Genomic DNA, 12,251 nt, shown 5'->3' with positions numbered 1-12,251 from the left:
CCGATTGCGCTAGCCAATTGCGCCAAGGAGACAGTCATGCTCCACTCTCACCACCGTCAGAACATTTCTTCAGAGCTATCAGCCCAAAGAAAAAAAAGCGCTGCACCACCATCGGGTGGGCTCGAACCTCCAACCTTTCGGTTAACAGCCCATCGCGCTAGCCAATTACGCCACGGAGACAGTCGTGCTTCACTCACACCACCGTCAGAACATTTCTTCAGAGCTATCAGCCCAAAGAAAAAAAAGCGCCGCACCACCACCGGGTGGGCTCAAACCTCCAACCTTTCGGTTAATACCCCATCGCGCTAGCCAATTACGCCACGGAGACAATCGTGCTCCACTCTCACCACCATCAGAACATATCTTCAAAGCTATAAGCGCAAAGAAAAAAGCAACACACCACTCCCGGGAGTGCTCGAACCTCCAACCTTTTGGTTAACAGCCGATCACGCTAGCCAATTGCGCCACGGAGACAGTCATGCGCCACTCCCACCACCATCAGAACATATCTTCAAAGCTATCAGCGCAAAGAAAAAAGCAACACACCACTCCCGGGAGAGCTCGAACCTCCAACCTTTCGGTTAACAGCTGATCGCGCTAGCCAATTGCGCCACGGAGACAGTCGTGCTCCACTCTCACCACCGTCAGAACATTTCTTCAGAGCTATCAGCCCAAAAAAAAGCGCCGCACCACCACCGGGTGGGCTCGAACCTCCACCCTTTCGGTTAAAAGCCCATCGCGCAAGCCAATTACGCCACGGAGACAGTCGTGCTCCACTCTCACCACCATCAGAACATATCTTCAAAGCTATAAGCTCAAAGAAAAAAAGCAACACACCACTCCCGGGAGGGCTTGAACCTTTAACCTTTCGGTTAACAGCCGATCGCGCTAGCCAATTGCGCCACGGAGACAGTCGTGCTCCACTCCCACCACCATCAGAACATATCTTCAAAGCTATCAGCCCAAAGGAAAAAAGCGCCGCACCACCACCGGGTGGGCTCGAGCGTCCAACCTTTCCGTTAATAGCCCATCGCGCTAGCCAATTACGCCACGGAGACAGTCGTGCTCAACTCTCACCACCATCAGAACATATCTTCAAATCTATCAGCGCAAAGAAAAAAGCAACACACCACTCCCGGGAGGGCTCGAACATCCAACCTTTCGGTTAACAGCCGATTGCGCTAGCCAATTGCGCCAAGGAGACAGTCATGCTCCACACTCACCACCGTCAGAACATTTCTTCAGAGCTATCAGCCCAAAGAAAAAAAAGCGCTGCACCACCATCGGGTGGGCTCGAACCTCCAACCTTTCGGTTAACAGCCCATCGCGCTAGCCAATTACGCCACGGAGACAGTCGTGCTTCACTCTCACCACCGTCAGAACATTTCTTCAGAGCTATCAGCCCAAAGAAAAAAAAGCGCCGCACCACCACCGGGTGGGCTCAAACCTCCAACCTTTCGGTTATTACCCCATCGCGCTAGCCAATTACGCCACGGAGACAGTCGTTCTCCACTCTCACCACCATCAGAACATATTTTCAAAGCTATCAGCGCAAAGAAAAAAGCAACACACCACTCCCGGGAGAGCTCGAACCTCCAACCTTTCAGTTAACAGCCCATCGCGCTAGCCAATTGCGCCACGGAGACAGTCGTGCTCCACTCTCACCACCAACACAACATATCTTCAAAGCTATCAGCCCAAAGGAAAAAAAGCACCGCACCACCACCGCGTGGGCTCGAACTTCCAACCTTTCGGTTAACAGCGCAACGTGCTAGCCGATTGCGCCAAGGAGACAGTCATGTTCCACTCTCACCACCGTCAGAACATTTCTTCAGAGATATCAGCCAAAAGAAAAAAAGCGCTGCACCACCATCGGGTGGGCTCGAACCTCCAACCTTTCGGTTAACAGCCAATCGCGCTAGCCAATTGTGCCACGGAGACAGTCGTGCTCCACTCTCACCACCGTCAGAACATTTCTTCAGAGCTATCAGCCCAAAGAAAAAAAAGCGCCGCACCACCACCGGGTGGGCTCGAACCTCCAACCATTCGGTTAATAGCCGATCGCGCTAGCCAATAGCGCCATAGAGACAGTCCTGCTCCACTCTCACCACCATCAGAACATATCTTCAAAGCTATCAGCCCAAAGAAAAAAAAGCAACACACCATTCCTGGGTGGGCTCGAACCTCCAACCTTTCAGTTAACAGCCCATCGCGCTAGCCAATTGCGCCACGGAGAGAGTCGTGCTCCAATCACACCACCATCACAACATATCTACAAAGCTATCAGCCCAAAGAAAAAAAAGCACCGGCCCCCCACCGCGTGGGCTCGAACTTCCAACCTCTCGGTTACCAGCCGATCGCGCTAGCCAATTGCGCCACGGAGACAGTCCTGCTCCACTCTCACCACCATCAGAACATATCTTCAAAGCTATCAGCCCAAAGAAAAAAAAAGCAACACACCACTCCGGGGAGGGCTCGAACCTCCAACCTTTCAGTTAACAGCCGATCGCGCTAGCCAATTGCGCCACGGAGACAGTCGTGCTCCACTCCCACCACCGTCAGAACATTTCTTCAGAGCTATCAGCCCAAAGGAAAAAAGCGCCGCACCACCACCGGGTGGGCTCGAGCGTCCAACCTTTCGGTTCATAGCCCATCGCGCTAGCCAATTACGCCAAGGAGACAGGCGTGCTCAACTCTCACCACCATCAGAACATATCTTCAAAGCTATCAGCGCAAAGAAAAAAGCAAAACACCACTCCAGGGAGGGCTCGAACCTCCAACCTTTCGGTTAACAGCCGATCGCGCTAGCCAATTGCGCCAAGGAGACAGTCATGCTCCACTCTCACCACCGTCAGAACATTTCTTCAGAGCTATCAGCCCAAAGAAAAAAAAGCGCCGCACCACCACCGGGTGGGCTCAAACCTCCAGCCTTTCGGTTAATACCCCATCGCGCTAGCCAATTACGCCACGGAGACAGTCGTGCTCCACTCTCACCACCATCAGAACATATCTTCAAAGCTATAAGCGCAAAGAAAAAAAAGCAACACACCACTCCCGGGAGTGCTCGAACCTCCAACCTTTTCGTTAACAGCCGATCGCGCTAGCCAATTGCGCCACGGAGACAGTCGTGCGCCACTCCCACCACCGTCAGAACATTTCTTCAGAGCTATCAGCCCAAAAAAAAAGCGCCGCACCACCACCGGGTGGGCTCGAACCTCCAACCTTTCGGTTAATAGCCCACCGCGCTAGCCAATTACGCCACGGAGACAGTCGTGCTCCACTCTCACCACCATCAGAACATATCTTCAAAGCTATAAGCTCAAAGAAAAAAAGCAACACAACACTCCCGGGAGGGCTAGAACCTCCAACCTTTCAGTTAACAGCCGATCGCGCTAGCCAATTGCGCCACGGAGACAGCCGTGCTCCACTCCCACCACCATCAGAACATATCTTCAAAGCTATCAGCGCAAAGAAAAAAGCAACACACCACTCCCGGGAGAGCTCGAACTTCCAATCTTTGAGTTAACAGCCCATCGCGCTAGCCAATTGCGCCACGGAGACAGTCGTGCTCCACTCTCACCACCATCACAACATATCTTCAAAGCTATCAGCCTAAAGGAAAAAAAGCACCGCACCACCACCGCGTGGGCTCGAACTTCCAACCTTTCGGTTAATAGCCGAACGTGCTAGCCGATTGCGCCAAGAGACAGTCATGCTCCACTCTCACCACCGTCAGAACATTTCTTCAGAGCTATCAGCCAGAAGAAAAAAAGCGCTGCACCACCATCGGGTGGGCTCGAACCTCCAACCTTTCGGTTAACAGCCAATCGCGCTAGCCAATTGTGCCACGGAGACAGTCGTGCTCCAATCTCACCACCGTCAGAACATTTATTCAGAGCTATCAGCCCAAAGAAAAAAAAGCGCCGCACCACCACCAGGTGGGCTCGAACCTCAAACCTTTCGGTTAACAGCCGATCGCGCTAGCCCATTGCGCCATTGAGACAGTCTTGCTCCACTCTCACCACCATCAGAACATATCTTCAAAGCTATCAGCCCAAAGAAAAAAAAGCAACACACCATTCCTGGGTGGGCTGGAACCTCCAACCTTTCAGTTAACAGCCCATCGCGCTAGCCAATTGCGCAACGGAGAGAGTCGTTCTCCAATCACACCACCATCACAACATATCTTCAAAGCTATCAGCCCAAAGAAAAAAAAGCACCGCCCCGCCACCGCGTGGGCTCGAACCTCCAACCTCTCGGTTACCAGCCGATCGCGCTAGCCAATTGCGCCACGGAGACAGTCCTGCTCCACTCTCACCACCATCAGAACATATCTTCAAAGCTATCAGCCCAAAGAAAAAAAAGCAGCACACCACTCCCGGGAGGGCTCGAACCTCCAACCTTTCAGTTAACAGCCGATCGCGCTAGCCAATTGCGCCACGGAGACAGTCGTGCTCCACTCCCACCACCGTCAGAACATTTCTTCAGAGCTATCAGCCCAAAGGAAAAAAGCGCCGCACCACCACCGGGTGGGCTCGAGCGTCCAACCATTCGGTTAATAGCCCATCGCGCTAGCCAATTACGCCACGGAGACAGTCGTGCTCAACTCTCACCACCATCAGAACATATCTTCAAAGCTATCAGCACAAAGAAAAAAGCAACACACCACTCCCGGGAGGGCTCGAACCTCCAACCTTTCGGTTAACAGCCGATCGCGCTAGCCAAATGCGCCAAGGAGACAGTCATGCTCCACTCTCACCACCGTCAGAACATTTCTTCAAAGCTATCAGCCAAAAGAAAAAAAGCGCTGCACCACCATCGGGTGGGCTCGAACCTCCAACCTTTCGGTTAACAGCCCATTGCGCTAGCCAAGTGCGCCACGGAGACAGTCATGCTCCACTCTCACCACCGTCAGAACATTTCTTCAGAGCTATCAGCCCAAAGAAAAAAAAGCGCCGCACCACCACCGGGTGGGCTCAAACCTCCAACCTTTCGGTTAATACCCCATCGCTCTAGCCAATTACGCCACGGAGACAGTCGTGCTCGACTCTCACCACCATCAGAACATATCTTCAAAGCTATCAGCCCAAAGAAAAAAAAGCAACACACCACTCCCGGGAGGGCTCGAACCTCCAACCTTTCAGTTAACAGCCGATCGCGCTAGCCAATTGCGCCACGGAGACAGTCGTGCTCCACTCCCACCACCGTCAGAACATTTCTTCAGAGCTATCAGCCCAAAGGAAAAAAGCGCCGCACCACCACCGGGTGGGCGCAAACCTCCAACCTTTCGGTTAATACCCCATCGCGCTAGCCAATTACGCCACGGAGACAGTCGTGCTCCACTCTCACCACCATCAGAACATATCTTCAAAGCTATAAGCGCAAAGAAAAAAAAAGCAACACACCACTCCCGGGAGTGCTCGAACCTCCAACCTTTTGGTTAACAGCCGATCACGCTAGCCAATTGCGCCACGGAGACAGTCATGCGCCACTCCCACCACCATCAGAACATAACTTCAAAGCTATCAGCGCAAAGAAAAAAGCAACACACCACTCCCGGGAGAGCTCGAACCTCCAACCTTTCGGTTAACAGCTGATCGCGCTAGCCAATTGCGCCACGGAGACAGTCGTGCTCCACTCTCACCACCGTCAGAACATTTCTTCAGAGCTATCAGCCCAAAAAAAAAGCGCCGCACCACCACCGGGTGGGCTCGAACCTCCACCCTTTCGGTTAATAGCCCATCGCGCAAGCCAATTTCGCCACGGAGACAGTCGTGCTCCACTCTCACCACCATCAGAACATATCTTCAAAGCTATAAGCTCAAAGAAAAAAAGCAACACACCACTCCCGGGAGGGCTTGAACCTTTAACCTTTCGGTTAACAGCCGATCGCGCTAGCCAATTGCGCCACGGAGACAGTCGTGCTCCACTCCCACCACCATCAGAACATATCTTCAAAGCTATCAGCCCAAAGAAAAAAAAGCAACACACCATTCCTGGGTGGGCTCGAACCTCCAACCTTTCAGTTAACAGCCCATCGCGCTAGCCAATCGCGACACGGAGAGAGTCGTGCTCCAATCACACCACCATCACAACATATCTTCAAAGCTATCAGCCCAAAGAAAAAAAAGCACCGCCCCGCCACCGCGTGGGCTCGAACCTCCAACCTCTCGGTTACCAGCCGATCGCGCTAGCCGATTGCGCCAAGGAGACAGTCATGCTCCACTCTCACCACCGTCAGAACATTTCTTCAGAGATATCAGCCAAAAGAAAAAAAGCGCTGCACCACCATCGGGTGGGCTCGAACCTCAAACCTTTCGGTTAACAGCCAATCGCGCTAGCCAATTGTGCCAAGGAGACAGTCGTGCTCCACTCTCACCACCGTCAGAACATTTGTTCAGAGCTATCAGCCCAAAGAAAAAAAAGTGCCGCACCACCACCAGGTGGGCTCGAACCTCCAACCTTTCGGTTAACAGCCGATCGCGCTAGCCAATAGAGCCATGGAGACAGTCCTGCTTCACTCTCACCACCATCAGAACATATCTTCAAAGCTATCAGCCCAAAGAAAAAAAAGCAACACACCATTCCTGGGTGGGCTCGAACCTCCAACCTTTCAGTTAACAGCCCATCGCGCTAGCCAATTGCGCCACGGAGAGAGTCGTGCTCCAATCACACCACCATCACAACATATCTTCAAAGCTATCAGCCAAAGAAAAAAAAAACCCCGCACCGCCACCGCGTGGGCTCGAACCTCCAACCTCTCGGTTACCAGCCGATCGCGCTAGCCAATTGCGCCACGGAGACAGTCCTGCTCCTCTCACCACCATCAGAACATATCTTCAAAGCTATCAGCCCAAAGAAAAAAAAAGCAACACACCACTCCCGGGAGGGCTCGAACCTCCAACCTTTCAGTTAACAGCCGATCGCGCGAGCCAATTGCGCCACGGAGACAGTCGTGCTCCACTCCCACCACCGTCAGAACATTTCTTCAGAGCTATCAGCCCAAAGGAAAAAAGCGCCGCACCACCACCGGGTGGGCTCGAGCGTCCAACCTTTCGGTTAATAGCCCATCGCGCTAGCCAATTGTGCCACGGAGACAGTCGTGCTCCACTCTCACCACCGTCAGAACATTTCTTCAGAGCTATCAGCCCAAAGAAAAAAAAGCGCCGCACCACCACCAGGTGGGCTCGAACCTCCAACCTTTCGATTAACAGCCGATCGCGCTAGCCAATTGCGCCATTGAGACAGTCCTGCTCCACTCTCACCACCATCAGAACATATCTTCAAAGCTATGAGCCCAAAGAAAAAAAAGCAACACACCATTCCTGGGTGGGCTCGAACCTCCAACCTTTCGGTTAACAGCTGATCGCGCTAGCCAATTGCGCCACGGAGACAGTCGTGCTCCACTCTCACCACCGTCAGAACATTTCTTCAGAGCTATCAGCCCAAAAAAAAGCGCCGCACCACCACCGGGTGGGCTCGAACCTCCACCCTTTCGGTTAATAGCCCATCGCGCAAGCCAATTTCGCCACGGAGACAGTCGTGCTCCACTCTCACCACCATCAGAACATATCTTCAAAGCTATAAGCTCAAAGAAAAAAAAGCAACACACCACTCCCGGGAGTGCTCGAACCTCCAACCTTTTGGTTAACAGCCGATCACGCTAGCCAATTGCGCCACGGAGACAGTCATGCGCCACTCCCACCACCATCAGAACATAACTTCAAAGCTATCAGCGCAAAGAAAAAAGCAACACACCACTCCCGGGAGAGCTCGAACCTCCAACCTTTCGGTTAACAGCTGATCGCGCTAGCCAATTGCGCCACGGAGACAGTCGTGCTCCACTCTCACCACCGTCAGAACATTTCTTCAGAGCTATCAGCCCAAAAAAAGCGCCGCACCACCACCGGGTGGGCTCGAACCTCCACCCTTTCGGTTAATAGCCCATCGCGCAAGCCAATTTCGCCACGGAGACAGTCGTGCTCCACTCTCACCACCATCAGAACATATCTTCAAAGCTATAAGCTCAAAGAAAAAAAGCAACACACCACTCCCGGGAGGGCTTGAACCTTTAACCTTTCGGTTAACAGCCGATCGCGCTAGCCAATTGCGCCACGGAGACAGTCGTGCTCCACTCCCACCACCATCAGAACATATCTTCAAAGCTATCAGCCCAAAGAAAAAAAAGCAACACACCATTCCTGGGTGGGCTCGAACCTCCAACCTTTCAGTTAACAGCCCATCGCGCTAGCCAATCGCGACACGGAGAGAGTCGTGCTCCAATCACACCACCATCACAACATATCTTCAAAGCTATCAGCCCAAAGAAAAAAAAGCACCGCCCCGCCACCGCGTGGGCTCGAACCTCCAACCTCTCGGTTACCAGCCGATCGCGCTAGCCGATTGCGCCAAGGAGACAGTCATGCTCCACTCCCACCACCGTCAGAACATTTCTTCAGAGATATCAGCCAAAAGAAAAAAAGCGCTGCACCACCATCGGGTGGGCTCGAACCTCAAACCTTTCGGTTAACAGCCAATCGCGCTAGCCAATTGTGCCACGGAGACAGTCGTGCTCCACTCTCACCACCGTCAGAACATTTGTTCAGAGCTATCAGCCCAAAGAAAAAAAAGTGCCGCACCACCACCAGGTGGGCTCGAACCTCCAACCTTTCGGTTAACAGCCGATCGCGCTAGCCAATAGAGCCATGGAGACAGTCCTGCTTCACTCTCACCACCATCAGAACATATCTTCAAAGCTATCAGCCCAAAGAAAAAAAAGCAACACACCATTCCTGGGTGGGCTCGAACCTCCAACCTTTCAGTTAACAGCCCATCGCGCTAGCCAATTGCGCCACGGAGAGAGTCGTGCTCCAATCACACCACCATCACAACATATCTTCAAAGCTATCAGCCAAAGAAAAAAAAACCCCGCACCGCCACCGCGTGGGCTCGAACCTCCAACCTCTCGGTTACCAGCCGATCGCGCTAGCCAATTGCGCCACGGAGACAGTCCTGCTCCTCTCACCACCATCAGAACATATCTTCAAAGCTATCAGCCCAAAGAAAAAAAAAGCAACACACCACTCCCGGGAGGGCTCGAACCTCCAACCTTTCAGTTAACAGCCGATCGCGCGAGCCAATTGCGCCACGGAGACAGTCGTGCTCCACTCCCACCACCGTCAGAACATTTCTTCAGAGCTATCAGCCCAAAGGAAAAAAGCGCCGCACCACCACCGGGTGGGCTCGAGCGTCCAACCTTTCGGTTAATAGCCCATCGCGCTAGCCAATTGTGCCACGGAGACAGTCGTGCTCCACTCTCACCACCGTCAGAACATTTCTTCAGAGCTATCAGCCCAAAGAAAAAAAAGCGCCGCACCACCACCAGGTGGGCTCGAACCTCCAACCTTTCGATTAACAGCCGATCGCGCTAGCCAATTGCGCCATTGAGACAGTCCTGCTCCACTCTCACCACCATCAGAACATATCTTCAAAGCTATGAGCCCAAAGAAAAAAAAGCAACACACCATTCCTGGGTGGGCTCGAACCTCCAACCTTTCGGTTAACAGCCCATCGCGCTTGCCAATTACGCCACGGAGACAGTCGTGCTTCACTCCCACCACCGTCAGAACATTTCTTCAGAGCTATCAGCCCAAAGAAAAAAAAAGCAACACACCACTCTCGGGAGGGCTCGAACCTCCAACCTTTCAGTTAACAGCCGATCGCGCTAGCCAATTGCGCCACGGAGACAGTCGTGCTCCACTCCCACCACCGTCAGAACATTTCTAAGAGCTATCAGCCCAAAGAAAAAAAGCGCCGCACCACCACCGGGTGGGCTCGAGCGTCCAACCATTCGGTTAATAGCCCATCGCGCTAGCCAATTACGCCACGGAGACAATCGTGCTCAACTCTCACCACCATCAGAACATATCTTCAAAGCTATCAGCACAAAGAAAATAGCAACACACCACTCCCGGGAGAGCTCGAACCTCCAACCTTTCGGTTAACAGCTGATCGCGCTAGCCAATTGCGCCACGGAGACAGTCGTGCTCCACTCTCACCACCGTCAGAACATTTCTTCAGAGCTATCAGCCCAAAAAAAGCGCCGCACCACCACCGGGTGGGCTCGAACCTCCACCCTTTCGGTTAATAGCCCATCGCGCAAGCCAATTTCGCCACGGAGACAGTCGTGCTCCACTCTCACCACCATCAGAACATATCTTCAAAGCTATAAGCTCAAAGAAAAAAAGCAACACACCACTCCCGGGAGGGCTTGAACCTCCAACCTTTCGATTAACAGCCGATCGCGCTAGCCAATTGCGCCATTGAGACAGTCCTGCTCCACTCTCACCACCATCAGAACATATCTTCAAAGCTATCAGCCCAAAGAAAAAAAAGCAACACACCATTCCTGGGTGGGCTCGAACCTCCAACCTTTCGGTTAACAGCCCATCGCGCTTGCCAATTACGCCACGGAGACAGTCGTGCTTCACTCCCACCACCGTCAGAACATTTCTTCAGAGCTATCAGCCCAAAGAAAAAAAAAGCAACACACCACTCTCGGGAGGGCTCGAACCTCCAACCTTTCAGTTAACAGCCGATCGCGCTAGCCAATTGCGCCACGGAGACAGTCGTGCTCCACTCCCACCACCGTCAGAACATTTCTAAGAGCTATCAGCCCAAAGAAAAAAAGCGCCGCACCACCACCGGGTGGGCTCGAGCGTCCAACCATTCGGTTAATAGCCCATCGCGCTAGCCAATTACGCCACGGAGACAATCGTGCTCAACTCTCACCACCATCAGAACATATCTTCAAAGCTATCAGCACAAAGAAAATAGCAACACACCACTCCCGGGAGGGCTCGAACCTCCAACCTTTCAGTTAACAGCCGATCGCGCTAGCCAATTGCGCCACGGAGACAGTCGTGCTCCACTCCCACCACCGTCAGAACATTTCTTCAGAGCTATCAGCCCAAAGGAAAAAAGCGCCGCACCACCACCGGGTGGGCTCGAGCGTCCAACCTTTTGGTTCATAGCCCATCGCGCTAGCCAATTACGCCACGGAGACAGGCGTGCTCAACTCTCACCACCATCAGAACATATCTTCAAAGCTATCAGCGCAAAGAAAAAAGCAAAACACCACTCCCGGGAGGGCTCGAACCTCCAACCTTTCGGTTAACAGCCGATCGCGCTAGCCAATTGCGCCAAGGAGACAGTCATGCTCCACTCTCACCACCGTCAGAACATTTCTTCAGAGCTATCAGCCCAAAGAAAAAAAAGCGCCGCACCACCACCGGGTGGGCTCAAACCTCCAACCTTTCGGTTAATACCCCATCGCGCTAGCCAATTACGCCACGGAGACAGTCGTGCTCCACTCTCACCACCATCACAACATATCTTCAAAGCTATAAGCGCAAAGAAAAAAAAGCAACACACCACTCCCGGTAGTGCTCGAACCTCCAACCTTTTGGTTAACAGCCGATCGCGCTAGCCAATTGCGCCACGGAGACAGTCGTGCGCCACTCCCACCACCGTCAGAACATTTCTTCAGAGCTATCAGCCAGAAGAAAAAAAGCGCTGCACCACCATCAGGTGGGCTCGAACCTCCAACCTTTCGGTTAACAGCCGATCGCGCTAGCCAATTGCGCCACGGAGACAGTCGTGCTCCACTCTCACCACCGTCAGAACATTTCTTCAGAGCTATCAGCCCAAAAAAAAGCGCCGCACCACCACCGGGTGGGCTCGAACCTCCAACCTTTCGGTTAATAGCCCACCGCGCTAGCCAATTACGCCACGGAGACAGTCGTGCTCCACTCTCACCACCATCAGAACATATCTTCAAAGCTATAAGCTCAAAGAAAAAAAGCAACACACCACTCCCGGGAGGGCTCGAACCTCCAACCTTTCAGTTAACAGCCGATCGCGCTAGCCAATTGCGCCACGGAGACAGCCGCGCTCCACTCCCACCACCATCACAACATATCTTCAAAGCTATCAGCCTAAAGGAAAAAAAGCACCGCACCACCACCGCGTGGGCTCGAACTTCCAACCTTTCGGTTAATAGCCGAACGTGCTAGCCGATTGCGCCAAGGAGACAGTCATGCTCCACTCTCACCACCGTCAGAACATTTCTTCAGAGCTATCAGCCAGAAGAAAAAAAGCGCTGCACCACCATCGGGTGGGCTCGAACCTCCAACCTTTCGGTTAACAGCCAATCGCGCTAGCCAATTGTGCCACGGAGACAGTCGTGCTCC

The sequence above is a fragment of the Rhipicephalus microplus genome, unplaced genomic scaffold, assembly GCF_043290135.1.
Source record: "Rhipicephalus microplus isolate Deutch F79 unplaced genomic scaffold, USDA_Rmic scaffold_71, whole genome shotgun sequence".
Taxonomy (NCBI): Eukaryota; Metazoa; Arthropoda; class Arachnida; order Ixodida; family Ixodidae; genus Rhipicephalus; species Rhipicephalus microplus.
Note: the sequence above shows the minus strand (reverse complement) of the source record.